Source organism: Triticum aestivum, chromosome 7D (genome assembly GCF_018294505.1).
Source record: "Triticum aestivum cultivar Chinese Spring chromosome 7D, IWGSC CS RefSeq v2.1, whole genome shotgun sequence".
NCBI classification, from domain to species: Eukaryota; Viridiplantae; Streptophyta; class Magnoliopsida; order Poales; family Poaceae; genus Triticum; species Triticum aestivum.
Genome location: NC_057814.1, coordinates 209030281 through 209046671, shown reverse-complemented (window position 1 = coordinate 209046671; position 16391 = coordinate 209030281).

The following is a 16391-nucleotide window of genomic DNA, read 5'->3' as shown; positions in this document are numbered from 1 at the left end:
GCCACACAAAGGATGACAATCAACAAATACCTCATGCTCCGACTTCGTTACATAACGGTTCACCATACGTGCATGCTACGTGAATCACAAACTCCAACACAAGTATTTCTCAATTTCACAATTACTCAACTAGCACAACTATGATATTACCACCTTTATATCTCAAAACAATTATCGAGCATCAAATTTCTTATGATATTATAATTAAAGCAAATTGCCATGCTGTTTTAAGACTCTCAAAATAATATAAGTGAAGCATGAGAGCTCAATAGTTTCTATAAAACAAATCCACCACCGTGCTCTAAAAGATATAAGTGAAGCACTAGAGCAAAAACTATATAGCTCAAAAGATATAAGTGAAGCACATAGAGTATTTTCTAATAAATTCTGATTTGTGTGTGTCTCTCTCAAAAGGTGTGTACAGCAAGGATGATTGTGGTAAACTAAAAAGCAAAGAATCAAATCATACAAGACCCTCCAAGCAAAACACATATCATGTGGTGAATAAAAATATAGCTCCAAGTAAAGTTACCGATGGAAGTAGACGAAAGAGGGGATGCCTACCGGGGCATCCCCAAGCTTTGGATTTTTGGTGTCCTTAGATTATCTTGGGGTGCCATGGGCATCCCCAAGATTAGGCTCTTGCCACTCCTTGTTCCATAATCCATCAAATCTTTTATCCAAAACTTGAAAACTTCACAACACAAAACTTAGCAGAAAATCTCGTGAGCTCCGTTAGCGAAGGAAAACAAAACACCACTTCAAGGTACTGTATTGAACTCATTATTTATTTATATTGGTGTTAAACCTACTGTATTACAACTTCTCTATGGTTTATAAACTATTTTACTAGCCATAGATTCATCAAAATAAGCAAAAAACACACGAAAAACAGAATCTGTAAAAAACAGAACAGTCTGTAGTAATCTATAACTAACGCAAACTTCTGGAACTCAAAAAAATCTACAAAAATAGGAAGACCTAGAAAATTTGTTTATTGATCTTCTGCAATTGGAATCAGTATTTTATCACGTTCTGGTGATTTTTAACAATTGTTTTCGTGGACAGAAAGTTTCTGCAATTTTCAGCAAGATCAAATAACTATCATCCAAGAAGATCCTATAGGTTTAACTTGGCACAAACACTAATTAAAATATAAAAACAAATCTAACCAGAGGCTAGATCAAAGATTTATTCCTAAACAGAAGCAAAAATAAAAAAACTCAAAATAAAATTGGGTTGCCTCTCAACAAGCGCTTTTCTTTAAAGCCAGCTAGGCATAGATAATTTTAATGATGCTCACATGAAAGACAAGAATTGAAGCGCAAAGAGAGCATCATAAAACACGTGACAAACACATCTAAGTCTAACATACTTCCTATGCATAGGAACTTTATAGGAAAACAAATTATCATAGCAAGCAAAAATTAGCATATGCAAGGAAGAACAAAGAGACGATAGCAATCTCAACATGACGAGAGGTAATCTAGTAAGATAAAAATTTCTACAACCATATTTTCCTCTCTCATAATAATTACATGTGGGTTCATAAGAAAATTCAACAAAATAGCTATCACATAAAATATTTTCAACACGGTCCACATGCATGCAAAGTTGACACTATTCCAAAATAGTGGGATTAACATTAGCTAAAGTCATGACCTCTCCAAACCCACTTTTATCAAAAATACCATAAGATTGAACATTCTCCGAATATGTGGGATCTAAAGTTGACACTCTTCCAAACCCACTTTCAATATTATTGCAAACACTTTTATCAATCTCATATTCATCATAGGGCTTAAATAAATTTTCAAGATCATAAGAAGAATCACCCCAATCATGATCATTGCAACAAGTAGTAGACATAGCAAAACTAGCATCCCCAAGCTTAGGGTTTTGCATATTATTAGCACAATTGACATCAAGAGAATTTATAGTAAAATCATTGCAATCATGCTTTTTATTCAAGGAGCTATCGTGAATCTCTTCATAAATTTCTTCATCACAATTTCCAGATTCACGAATTTCAAGCAAAACTTCATAAAGATAATCTAGTGCACAAAACTCACTAGCAATTGGTTCATCATAATTGGATCTCTTAAAAAGATTAGCAAGCAGATGAGGATCCATAGATCTTAGGTTCTCTGTTTAGCAATAAATAAACAACTATTCCAACCAAACAAGCAAACGAGCCAAGTAAGACATCAAAGTAAACGAAAAAGACGAACAGGAAAAGGGCGGATAAAACGCCAAGGGTGAAGTGGGGGAGAGGAAAACGAGAGTCAAATGGCAAATAATGTAATGCGAGGGATAAGGGTTTGTGATGGGTATTTGGTATGTTGACTTTTGTGTAGACTCCCCGGCAACGGCGCCAGAAATCCTTCTTGCTACCTCTTGAGCACTGCGTTGGTTTTCCCTTGAAGAGGAAAGGGTGATGCAGTAAAGTAGCGTAAGTATTTCCCTTAGTTTTTGAGAACCAAGGTATCAATCCAGTAGGAGACCACGCTCGAGTCCCACGCACCTACACAAACAAATAAGAACCTCGCAACCAACGCGATAAAGGGGTTGTCAATTCCTTCACGGTCACTTACGAGAGTGAGATCTGATAGATATGATAAGATAATATTTTTGATATTTTTATAATAAAGAGAAATAAATATGCAAAGTAAAATAAACGGAAATGGAAATAACTAAGTGTTGGAAGATTAATATGATGGAAAATAGACCCGGGGGCCATAGGTTTCACTAGTGGCTTCTCTCAAGAGCATAAGTATTACGGTCGGTGAACAAATTACTGTCGAGCAATTGATATAATTGAGCATAGTTATGAGAATATCTAGGTATGATCATGTATATAGGCATCACGTCCGCGACAAGTAGACCGAAACGATTCTGCATCTACTACTATTACTCCACACATCGACCGCTATCCAGCATGCATCTAGAGTATTAAGTTCATCAGAACGGAGTAATGCTTTAAGTAAGATGACATGATGTAGAAGGATAAACTCATGCAATATGGTATGAATCCCATCTTTTTATCCTCGATGGCAACAATACAATACGTGCCTTGCTGCCCCTGCTGTCACTGGGAAAGGACACCGCATGATTGAACCCAAAGCTAGGCACTTCTCCCATTGCAAGAAAGATCAATCTAGTAGGCCAAACCAAACTAATAATTCAAAGAGGCTTGCAAAGATAACCAATCATACATAAAAGAATTCAGAGGAGATTCAAATATTGTTCATAGATAAACTTGATCACAAACCCACAATTCATCGGTCTCGACAAACACACCGCAAAGGAAGATTACATCGAATAGATCTCCAAGAAGATCGAGGAGAACATGGTATTGAGATCCAAAAAGAGAGAAGAAGCCATGTAGCTAATAACTATGGACCCGAAGGTCCAAGGTAAACTACTCGCACATCGTCGGAGGGGCTATGGTGTTGATGTAGAAGCCCTCCATGATCAATGCCCCCTCCGGCAGGACGCTGGAAAAGGCCCCAAGATGGGATCTCATGGGTATAGAAGGTTGCGGCGGTGGAATTAGGTTTTCGTGGATGCTTCTGTTGGTTTGGGGGTACGTAGGTATATATAGGAGGAAGAAGTACGTCGGTGGAGCAACATGGGCCCCACGAGGGTGGAGGGCGCGCCTGGGGGGGTAGGCGCGCCCCCCTGCCTCATGCTCTCCTCGTTACTTTCTTTACGTGGATTCCAAGTCCTCTGGATCACGTTTGTTCCAAAAATCACGTTCCCGAAGGTTTCATTCCGTTTGGACTTCGTTTGATATTCTTTTTCCGCGAAACACTGAAATAGGCAAAAAAACAGCAATTTGGGCTAGGCCTCCGGTTAATAGGTTAGTCCCAAAAATAATAGAAAAGTGTATAATAAAGCCAATTAAACATCCAAAACAGAATATAATATAGCATGGAACAATAAAAAATTATAGATACGTTGGAGACGTATCACGACGCCCAGATGTTTGAATTTCATTCCCATTTCTTGCATGGGACCTAGAAATTCACCCAAGGACACACATGTGATTTTTTAACCAACTTTGGTGCACCGAAGCATGTGCTTGCAGTTCAAATTTGAATGATGCACATTAAATGTCCAGAAACTCAATTAATGTATAAAAAGGCCAAACGAACCCGGAATAATTCCAAAATTTAACAGGGCACTCATATAGTTCTATGTTGCCTCTGTAAGGAAAATCAGGGGGAGGCAGCGTATATCGTTTCGCACACAAAGGAGACACGTTCTCTCTCGGAACCACGAGGCTTGTTGAGAGAATCTCCGGTTTTGCAAGAAGCTTATAGCAAAACTTGTCCCAATTGAGCCAAAAATTATACATATGAAAACAGGGTTTAGATTATCCCGAACATCTCGCTACCTACACCAATGTACTCTGATTTGAATTCAACGTAAAATGGATACAAATATTTGAATTGGAGATCGTATGGTACATGTAGTTCATAGTGAAATATGATTACTGCTATATGCATGTTTTTTGTTATCAAGATAATATTTAAATGATGGTATAACTTGACACCAATTGTATTCAAATAAGGAAAATTGATTCAAATTTAGTCCATATGGTATACGAAAATATATATGTTCATAGGGTGGAGTAAAAGGTTCATATATGATGGAAGATCAAAATGTAGGACTACATCCATTATAAACCGCAAGGTCACCTAACGATATATTCGAATTCAACATAACGTGGATTAAAAAATTGAAATTCGAGATCCTGGCATTTGTAATCATATAAAAAGGGACATGACTCTTTCTTTTGGTGGGAATTGATTTGTTTTTTGTTGTTGTTGAGGGAAGTGCGAATTGGTTTCGTAATGTACAGGGTAATCTTGTTCTCCCGATTTTTTTACATTTTTCTTGTAGTTTTTTCAATGGCATTTATAGCAATATAGTAAAAGGGGACATGACTCCCTTGTGTCTTGTATGAATTGTTTTTTTTTGTACACGTTAAGTTAGTTCTGCCAAACATGGAATCCGCGCCTTGTTATCCTGAAATTTTCAAGCTCGAGTATATTTTGTCTCATCTGCTTTGAAACTCCCGCCTCTTCAACCCGCGCCGCGCCTTGTTATCCCAAAATTTCGACGCGCGCAAAAACTCCCTCCTCATCCGAAATCGGTCCTGCAGCCCAGACACGCGAAATCCCCCTTCTACCCCTCAGCCAAAAATGCGACGTCGCGAGGTCAAAACCAATGGGGTTACTGTCGGTGTCAAAACCGGCGGATCTCGGGTAGGGGGTCCCGAACTGTGCGTCTAAGGAGGATGGTAACAGGAGGCGGGGGACACGATGTTTACCCAGGTTCAGGCCCTCTCGATGGAGGTAATACCCTACTTCCTGCTTGATTGATCTTGATGATATGAGTATTACAAGAGTTGATCTACCACGAGATCGTAGCGGCTAAACCCTAGAAGCTAGCCTATGGTATGATTGTTGTTGTCCTACGGACTAAACCCTCCGGTTTATATAGACATCGGAGGGGGCTAGGGTTACACAGAGTCGGTTACAAGGGAGGAGATCTACATATCCGTATTGCCAAGCTTACCTTCCACGCCAAGGACAGCCCCATCCGGACATGGGACGGAGTCTTCAATCTTGTGTCTTCATAGTCCAACAGTCCGGCTAAAGTATATAGTCCAGCTGTCCGTGGACCCCCTAATCCAGGACTCCCTCATTAGCCCCTGAACCAGGCTTCAATGACGATGAGTCCGGCGCGCAGGTTGTCTTCGGCATTGCAAGGCGGGTTCCTCCTCCGAATATTCCATCGAAGATTTTGAACACAAGGATAGTGTACGGCTCTGCAAAACAAATTCCACATACCACCATAGAGAGAATAATATTTCCACAAATCTAATCTGCTGACACATTCTGCAGCATGACATCACACCATGGCCCGGTCATTATTCGAACCGTTTTTCTCAACCAGCCACTGCACATATCGCGAGGCGGTTTTCTTGGCACGTCTTGTCGAAGCAGAGATCGTGCCCCTTTATCACGGGATTCTCATCAATACGGGTGTGGGTAACCCAACCGCGCCATCAATTACGGCGCTTGGGGAATAAGCGAGTTTACCAGGCAGGTGGGGAGGAGACAAGGATTCATCTTTTTCACCCACGCCCTCTTCCTGCTCGCTCATCCATTCTTGCGCACTTGAGCTCCAGCACCCAAGTTTGCATTTTCTCCTCAAACCACTCCAAGCATGTCCGGAGCAGGAGGCAAGTGGATGGTCTCCTCCGTTACGGAGGAGGACATCACAAAGCTACGGGGAGCCGGATACCTGGCCGCAGATATCGCGCACCGGCTACCAGATGCGGGCAGATCGTCCCTACTCCAGAACCCCATGAGAGGGTGGTTTTCTTACCCACTTCGTCCGCGGACTGGGATTTCCCCTCCACCCGTTTGTCCGCGGGCTCATGTTTTACTACGGGCTGGACTTCCACGATCTGGCCCCCAATTTCATCCTCAACATCTCGGCGTTTATCGTCATGTGCGAGGCCTTCCTCCGCATCAAGCCCCACTTCGGCCTGTGGCTGAAGACCTTCAACGTTAAACCGAAGGTGGTGGTCGGCCAGCAAGTGGAGTGCGGAGGCGCCATGGTGGGCAAAATGCCCAATGTCACCTGGCTCGAAGGCTCCTATGTGGAGACCATAAAGTGGTGGCAATCGGGGTGGTTCTACATCACCGAGCCGCGCGACACCAACTGGGTGGCGGCCCCCGAATTTCGATCCGGAATCCCCATGCGGCTCACCTCCTGGAAAGAGAAGGGCCTATCCTGGGGTTCCTCGGTAGAGCTGACCGGACTCCAAACCTGCATCAAAAACATGATGAGCAAGAAAATCAAGCTTGTCAACGTGGTCCAAGTCATGCTCTTCCGTCGGATCCTCCCATGTCAAAGACGGGCATTCAATTTGTGGGAGTTCGACCCGGCCGAGCACCAGACGCTGCGAGAGCTCTTCGACACGATGCACAAGGACGTCTGGAAGGTGCTGTTCAAGGGCGCCGAGGTACCTCCTCCCCTTACCGAGGACCGCGGACTCAGCGCGAAGCGTCCTGCCAATCCGGTAAGTCTTTTATATCTCATAAGATGTTCTTTTCCCCAGTATAACCACGCGCGGGATCTAAGCCTCCACGCCATTTAACAGGACTGGGTAGGGACAGCGGAGCAGGTCGATTGTCCAGCCCCCCTGCCCGAAGATCCAGCGGATGCTCTCCTAACGAAGATGCTGGTTCCGGCGCCTTATGAGGCACCGGAGAAGAAGGCCAAGAAGAAGGCCATGGGGACCAGGAAGGGTCTCCGGTGCAAGGTTATATCGGACTCATCATCCGAAAACACCGAGGCGCACTCCTCCCACGAAAACGAGGAGGAGGAAGATGAAAGTTCTTCCCCCCCCAACAGGGGGGGACAGGAAAAGGAAGGCCGCCCCATCAGGGGAGGCCGAAGGGTCCAAGAAGGGAAGGACCCTCCTCCCGGACTGCTCCACGACGGCCACTTTCAGCGACAAGGAGTGGTTACCCAGGGGCAAGCCCCTGGCAAGGTTGTGAGTATCCGGATATCATAATGATTCTTGGTACGTCTTATTGTACTGTTTCTTATCACACCGCGCATGATTATGCAATCCGTCCCGAGCCCATATCGACGTATCTTCGTCGGATGATTCTTTGGGCCCGTCAGATATGAACAGCGATTCACTCCCGACCGCCTCCTCCCCCCGCCCTACGGACGATGCCAAGGTGTTGTCTCAAAGGGAACTGAACCAAGGGGAGGCAGTTCCGAAGGCGCCCCAAGGCGACATTCTAGGTGCTAGGCGCACGAGGGGCAAGACTCCCCTGGGCCCTAACACCGGGGGCAGCAAGTCTAGCCCCAAGCCGAATACGGCGCCGGATCCTCCAGTGGTTCCGGATTCTGTCAGGCAACCCCTCGCTAAGGGGGGCAAGCCGTCTGTGCCGGTGGCCTCTATCCATCCAGAGGCATCGGACAACTTGCTGGAAGTGCTTCGCGGCGCTTCCATTGACGAAGAGCACCGCACTATTATGAGTGCGGTGGTCAAGAAGGTTCAGTCCGCCAAGAGCGGTCTGACTGAAGCCTGTGCTAGCCTCCTAACAGGCTTTGAGGTAAGTAATCAAATTATAAGAAAATGTTACAGCATAGACAGTAGCCCCTGATGCTCTGTTTGGTGTTCGCAAGGAAAGGCCGAACAAAGGATCAAATAATAATCACAGGAGTCTAATCGAAATTTGTCTATGTGAATAAGCAGGCTTCGCTGCTGGCCGCAGCCGCTCGCACGGCGGAGGTCGCCGCACTGAAGCGGGACCTTGAGCGGTCCAAGGAAGAGCTCGGCCTGACCAAGAGGCGGCTCGAAGAGAACAAAGGTAAGTAGTACCCCGTCTGTTTATTGATAAAGAGAAAGAAATGTGGTTTGTTAGATCACAGGATCGTTTTGAATTTGCTAGGGGCCGCGACCAAAGTGGCGGCCCTGAAGAAGGCGCTGTCCGAGGCCGAAGTCAAAGCGGCCACGGAGCGCATCGAGCGCGAGAGGCAAGAGGCCCGCGTCGGCGAGGTTCAGCAAGAGCTCCGGGATTTCGTCAAGAAATATGAGTCCCTGGAGCGTGACTCTAAGACGCAAGGGTGTGAGCTTGCGAAGGCCCGCGAGAACGTACAAAATGCCAAGGCCGAAGCCCAGAAGGCCCTCCAGGAAATTGAGGCGGTTAAGAAGATAGCGGCGGGTAAGGCATTCATTATGCAAAGCAAGCATGTGAAGGAAACTTTTCTTTTACTTACCCGAATTCGGAGCTCTCCAGGAGAGTTCGCAGATCTGCCCCGCAGCATATCGGATGCCGCAAAGTTCTACCGGGCCGAGGAAGGGAGCTCGACGAAGAAGTTGTTCTGGTCTCAGTATACTGGGACCGAACATCCGCTGCCCCTGAGCGACCAGTTGAAGCAACTGGTCGAGCTGCACAAGGCGGCCGAACTGGCCATGAGGGGCCTCATAGTCCGGATGTGGCCTGGCGAACCCCTGCCTGGCAGCTATTTCGGCCTGGTAAGGCGACTTGTGAACGCCTGCCCACGGCTTGAAGTCATAAAGCGGTCCATCTGCACTGATGGTGCACGCAGGGCCTTTGCCCGTGCGAAAGTGCACTGGGCGAAGATGGACGCCGAGAAGCTGGTGAAGGAGGGGCCGCCGAAGGGCAAGGAGCATCGCCACCCCGAAATGTATTATGACAGTGTCCTGAAGGGTGCCCGCCTTGTGGCGGAGGAATGTTCTAAGGATGTAATATTTGAATGAATGTACTCATGTGATCCTGTGATATGAAAACGAGTTCATGTGCGCTATATAACGCTGTGTTGATTTAAAATATTACCTTCTGTGCGGCCGTTTATAAAATCTGAGAGTTCACTAGTCCTCGGCTTCTGCTCTCATGTAACTAGTACTAGGGTGTTCGGATAAACCTGAGCACTCTTTATCCCAATTTTGGGTCCTTCGAAGGAGGTGTTCAGCACAACGAACCAGGCAATCGGACTAGAAAGCTTTATCACTCTCACTTAGCCATAGAAGTCTACAATTTTAAATTTTGGCGAAGCCCCTAGTATTCAAAAGGCCGAATTGGGGCGCTATATACGCCTAAATCGGACAAGGCTGACTCCTCGCCCAAAGCATAAAAATCTTTAAGGATTTGAGACCTCTCGAACAGCGACCAGCTCTCGCCTCATCATGACAGTCAGTTTTCGGCTTTCTCTACTGAGGTGCTCGTCCGGAAGAACCGGGACACAATCGCACTAGTTCTCCTAGTGCTACCTTAGCCGATATAGCGGAACCTAAGGTACCAAAACATGTGAGCCGGGCAAACCCAACTATTGACCCAAGACATGATTCGGAGCTGATGCATATAATGCTATAAGTTCAGGGTGCCGCACTGTCGAAAGTGTCTGGAATTTTCGTGCCGTGTTATGGGGTACACTAAAGCCCCTGGCGCACTGATCGTACCAGAATGTACGAGTGCCATTTGTCGTAGATATGCAGACAAGGAAAAAAAGAAATGCAATAATAGGCTAACGCTATACATTGTTGTTTAAATGAGACAAGGAAAAAAACGAAATGCAATAATAGGCTAACGCTATACATTGTTGTTTAAATGATACGTCAAAGCGTACGTATACAAGTAGTGCAATAAGCAAAAAATAGGACTATTTGACATCTCCTATCCAAGGGCAAGCTGCGTATGGGTATGTAAAAACAGGTACGTCGATCGTTATCAGAGACCACCTGGGATTTCCCTTTTACGTCAGAGCTTCTTACTTCCTTGGTATTTCCTTCCCGTAATGCGTCCGGCAATCAGACTGCCTGAAAGGGCTTCCAGAGAGTAAGGTCCTGAAAGAGAGAAAATGATAAAGGTATACAGCCCCTGGGGCGGTTGAGCCGCATTATGGGACGTGTCCTAGCCGTGCCTCCGCCTATGCCCATGGTATTTTTAGTGCGTAATTATGTACGCGCGGCACAAATTTCGTCGCTTGACTGGGACTAAGACGGAGGCCGAATTGCTAGGTGAGCTCTGAACGTGCCAGGCGATCCTGTTGCAGGTTACTCCGGACTCGCTTGAAGGTGTCCAGGGGCTTTATCGCCGAATTGGCGGTTTGCCTTAAAAGGCTGCTTTGTGCTTCTGCTGCGAGGGCCGCTGTGTGCTCCTCCGTGCGGAGCGAGCGTTCTGTGTTTCCATTGACTGTTATAACCCCGCGAGGTCCTGGCATTTTGAGCTTGAGGTATGCATAATGCGGTGCCGCATTGAATCTGGCAAATGCGGTTCGTCCGAGCAGTGCGTGATAGCCACTGCGGAACGGGACGATATCAAAGATTAACTCCTTGCTTCGGAAGTTGTCCGGAGATCCGAAGACCACTTCCAGTGTGATTGAGCCCGTGTAACGGGCCTCTACACCTGGGATGACACCTTTGAAGGTGGTTTTAGTGGGTTTGATCCTCGAAGGGTATATACCCATTTTGCGCACTGTATCCTGATAAAGCAGGTTCAGGCTGCTGCCACCATCCATAAGGACTCGGGTGAGGTGAAATCCGTCAATGATGGGATCAAGGACCAATGCGGCAGAACCGCCATGACGGATACTAGTGGGGTGGTCCCTACGATCGAAAGTGATCAGACAAGAAGACCATGGGTTGAATTTTGGGGCGACTGGCTCCATCACATAAACGTCCCTTAGTGCACGCTTCTGTTCCCTCTTGGGAATATGGGTTGCGTATATCATGTTCACCATTTTCACTTGGGGAGGAAATTTCTTCTGTCCTCCTGTGTTCGGCGGCCGGGACTCCTCCTCATCGTCGCTATGCAGCCCCTTTTCCTTGTTTTCGGTATTCAACTTGCCGGCCTGCTTGAACACCCAGCATTCTCTGTTGGTGTGATTGGCTGGCTTATCAGGGGTGCCGTGAATTTGACACGAGCGATCGAGTATGCGGTCCAAACTGGACGGACCCGGGTTGCTTCTTTTGAACGGCTTCTTCCGCTGACCGGATTTAGAGCCACTGAATCCGGCATTGACTGTCGTGTCTTCGGCGTTGTCACCGTTGTTGCGGCGCTTGTGTCTGTTGCGACGTGGTCTACCGTTACTGTCTTTGGCATCTGAATTGCCATGATTTCTTGATGTGTTGTTGCTGCGAGCCAGCCAGCTGTCCTCGCCCACACAAAAGCGGGTCATGAGTGTCGTGAGGGCTGCCATAGACTTCGGATTCTCTTGGCCAAGGTGCCGGGCGAGCCACTCGTCACGGATGTTATGCTTAAATGCCGCTAAGGCCTCTGCATCCGGACAGTCGACAATTTGGTTCTTCTTAGTTAGGAACCGGGTCCAGAATTTCCTGGCCGATTCCCCTGGCTGCTGAGTTATATGGCTCAAGTCATCAGCATCCAGTGGTCGTACATAAGTGCCCTGGAAGTTGTCAAGGAATGCATCTTCCAAATCCTCCCAACTGCCAATGGAGTTTGCTGGCAAGCTATTCAGCCAATGCCGAGCTGGTCCTTTGAGTTTTAGTGGGAGGTACTTGATGGCATGTAGATCATCACCGCGAGCCATGTGGATGTGGAGGAGGAAATCCTCGATCCATACTGCGGGGTCTGTTGTACCATCATATGATTCAATGTTTACGGGTTTAAAACCCTCTGGGAATTCGTGATCCATTACTTCATCAGTGAAGCATAGGGGGTGTGCGGCGCCTCTGTGCCGGGCTATATCATGACGCAGTTCGTACGAGTCTTGTCTGTTGTATTCGACCCGGTCGGATTTGCTTTTAGTATATCCGACGTGACGGTCATCGTCACGCGTTGGGGCGTGCCCCCGTGATCCGTAGATCGATCTTGCATGTCCTGCTTTGTTTTCCAATACGTCTCGCATGTCCCATGTGTTGCCCCAGGCCTTGGTATTTTTGTTTGAATGGCGGCGGGGTGCGGGCTGGACTTCGGGCTGATATGCCCCTTTGTCTCGGCCACGAGGTGGCCGATCAGCCACACCATACGCTGGTGATGTAGGTTTTAATGCTTCCTCCTCGAGTTGGGGTAGCAACATGTGCTTTGGGTAACTCTTGGTTGGGCGCTCGAGTTCGTATTCCTCGGCCGCCAGGACTTCAGTCCATCTATCCGCTAGCAGATCTTGATCAGCTTGAAGCTGTTGTTGCTTTTTCTTCAGGCTGTTTGCTGTGGCTATAAGCCGACGCTTGAAGCGCTCCTGCTCGATGGGATCCTCAGGCACGATAAATTCTTCGTCGCCGAGGCTCACCTCGTCTTCAGAGAGAGCCATGTAATTGTCATCCTCTGATTCTCCGTCTGCTGCCTGTTCCGGAGGGCTAGCTTGTTCATCCTCCTGCTCATGGTCTGGCTGGAGGGGATTGTCGTCATCTTCGGCACTATCCGGAGCGTTATTGTCTCTTGTGCCGGTATCACTGCTTTTGCTATGGCGGGACTTAGAGCGGCACCGCTGACGTCGGTGCTTGGATTGCTTCTTGGAGGGATTATCCTCCGTTGTCTTATCGCCATCGCCTTCTTTGGGGTGTCCACCATGTATATATCATATGATGAGGTGGCAGTCCAGTGCCCTGTGGGTGGTGGTTCCTGTTCGTCTCCTGCATCGTCGTCCATACCGTCGATGTCTTCGGAGCCGAAATCGAGCATGTCGGTTAAATCATCGACAGTGGCTACTGAGTGGGTGGTGGGTGGGCGGCGAATTTCTTCGTCGTCCGCATCCCATTCTAGCCGGACATAGTTCGGCCAAGGGTCGCCTGACAAGGAGAGAGACCTCAAAGAGTTTAGCACGTCGCCCAGTGGTGAGTGTTGTAAGATATCTGCGGAGGAAAACTCCATGATCGGTGCCTAATCAGATTCGATAAGCACGGACGTAGGCGGTTCGGAGCCCGTGGCCGGGGACGAATCCAAGTGTCCGGCAACACGGGTCTCATAGGAAGTGGAGTCAGCGTTCGGCTCTATCGCCGCTGCGTGCGCAGCCTCCGTGGCGGGGTCTATCCACCCGTCCTCGGACGGCATGATCTGCTCCGAATTGAGGGCCGGAGTACTTGTAGGTGTGATCTCCCAAACACTGTCCGACGGCAGAGCCAAGTCATGCTTGTCATGGCTGTGCAGTGCACCTGACATGGGCTCGAATCCGTCGAAGATCAAGTCTCTGCGGATGTTGGCGGTATAGTTCAATTTTCCAAACCTGACCTGATGGCCAGGGGCGTAGCTCTCGATCTACTCCAGATGGCCAAGCGAGTTGGCCCGCAGTGCGAAGCCGCCGAACACGAAGATCTGTCCGGGGAGGAAAACCTCATCCTGGATCGTATCGTTGCTGATGATCGAAGGGGCCATCAAACCTTGTGGTGACGGCACAGTGGAACTCTCAATGAAAGCACCAATGTCGGTGTCAAAACCGGCGGATCTCGGGTAGGGGGTCCCGAACTGTGCATCTAAGGCGGATGGTAACAGGAGGCGGGGGACACGATGTTTACCCAGGTTCGGGCCCTCTCGATGGAGGTAATACCCTACTTCCTGCTTGATTGATCTTGATGATATGAGTATTACAAGAGTTGATATACCACGAGATCGTAGAGGCTAAACCCTAGAAGCTAGCCTATGGTATGATTGTTGTTGTCCTACGGACTAAACCCTCCGGTTTATATAGACACCGGAGGGGGCTAGGGTTACACAGAGTCGGTTACAAGGGAGGAGATATACATATCCGTATTTCCAAGCTTGCCTTCCACACCAAGGAGAGTCCCATCCGGACACGGGACGGAGTCTTCAATCTTGTGTCTTCATAGTCCAACAGTCCGGCTAAAGTATATAGTCCGGCTGTCTGAGGACCCCCTAATCCAGCACTCCCTCAGTTACGCTGGTAACTTACCCTACATTTCGGACAAGCGCATCCCTAAGCCATGGCTCCCCCTACCATCCCCTTCGTCCCCCCCATTCGTACACCGAGGCCGCCAAAACCCGCGAAACCCCACGCTCCTCCGCCGGCCTCCCACCCGCCGTCCAGCCGAAGACTCTTCCCCGATGATGTCGTCCACCGCAACAGCTCGCCGTCCCTCATCCACTGCACCAGATGAGGATTCGTCGTTGATCTCGTCGTCCCACCGGATCAGCCGCCCCGTCCTCCACCTCCAAGGAGCTGCCCGACGTTCGCCTCGTCTATCATGCCACCTCCATCCCCACAGCGTTGTCTTAACCTGCCCCACTGAAACCGCAACACCCTCACCAATTCCTCCGATGAAGCCGAGGCCAGCTCGGCACCACCAAGGATGTTCTGCGCTCACCACTGCATTTTATCTTTTATTCGATCTCACGGGGCTGCTGGTGCTCGATACCGAGCAGCCATGGCGGGTCTCCATCGACGGCGCCATCGCTGGCCACTTCATTCACGGCGTCTCTCCCCCATGTCGTTGCTTCCTCGGCGGCGACTTCCACACCGGCACTAGCTGCAGCTGCTCCAGCTCTCGCTCGTGCAGCTGCTGCTGCTCTCGCTCTCGCTCGCGCTGCGGCTCTGTTGTTGCTGTCGGTCGCGCTGTTGCATTGCTCTTGCTTTTGTTCGTGCTGCTGCTCTGCTATTGCTGTCGGTCGCCCTGCTGCTCCGCTCTTGCTCTTGTTCGTGCTGCTGCTCTACTCTTGCTCTCGCTCCCACTTCTGCTGATGCACGACCTCCGGTAGCTATAGGAGTTGCTGCTTTAGCACTCACTCGCGGTGCTGCTGCACGACTTGCTCTCTGCTAGTGCGTTCCCTGCTCGAGCGTCTGCTAATTTAGATCACTACTTCTCTGCCACTAGTGCTCGAACGCCATAAACATCCATTGCAATGCTCTGCTACTAGTTCAATCAGTTTCGACAGTAAAATTTGGTTTCGATAGTAAAGTTCAGTTTCTTCAGTTAAGTTCAGAGTGAACAGTATTTACAGCATCTGTCGGAGCGGCCGTGGCACGGCTGATGCATTTTACATCTAGCACTTTTTGGTGATGTATTTTACATCATCTATTGCAGATGATATTAGAGTCCCACTTTAGATTAACGTTGTTTGTCTTGTACTGCTTCAGCCTCGCTGCCGTACACCTCACCAGAGCTGCTCCAACGACGGAACTGTCCATCACAGTGGAGCAGTACCCTCGGCGCCGTTTCCAGAGGCCTCAGATCTTCTTCCCCGCCTCTGACAGTCACACCAGCATCACCATCCTCCATGTACAACCCAATGATGCTGAGGTCGACAAGGCTATGCCAAAGAGGTTGTACACTCGTCGCATCACTTTGTTACTCTGCATGCATGTCGATCCCTCAGGGATCCTTTGCTATGGAACTACTATGGTACTACTATTCGTGCATTTGGTTAGAAGGAGTGGAGCAAAGCAAAACTGGATGATTTTTTTCCTTTGGTATCTCTTTCAAAGAAAAAACGTAGGAATATCCACTTGGACGTCCTTTTCAAATTAATATGCATGAAGAATGGGACTAATTGCATTACTGGCATAATAAGATTCTTATTTTTTTCATTTTCAGATGGTTTGACTTTAATTTGACCATGTTTCTCCATTCCTGTGTTCTTCCAATTCATGTGAACCAAACACCTAGGTTGACAGAAATCCTATGTTTCCAAATGCTCTGTTTTGCACGTGCATTCCTATCCTATTCCTGTGTTTTCCCTGTCCCTGCGTTTATATAATCCTCCAATTCTAAGGATCCCTTACATATTTACTTCATTTTCAGATAGGCGTCAAAGAAAACTCTATGTGTTATGTCCTGCTCCTGCCGTGCCTTCATCCACCCCACCTGAGGTGGACCATCGACAGAAGCGTTCACTGCAGCAGAGATTCCCCTGCAG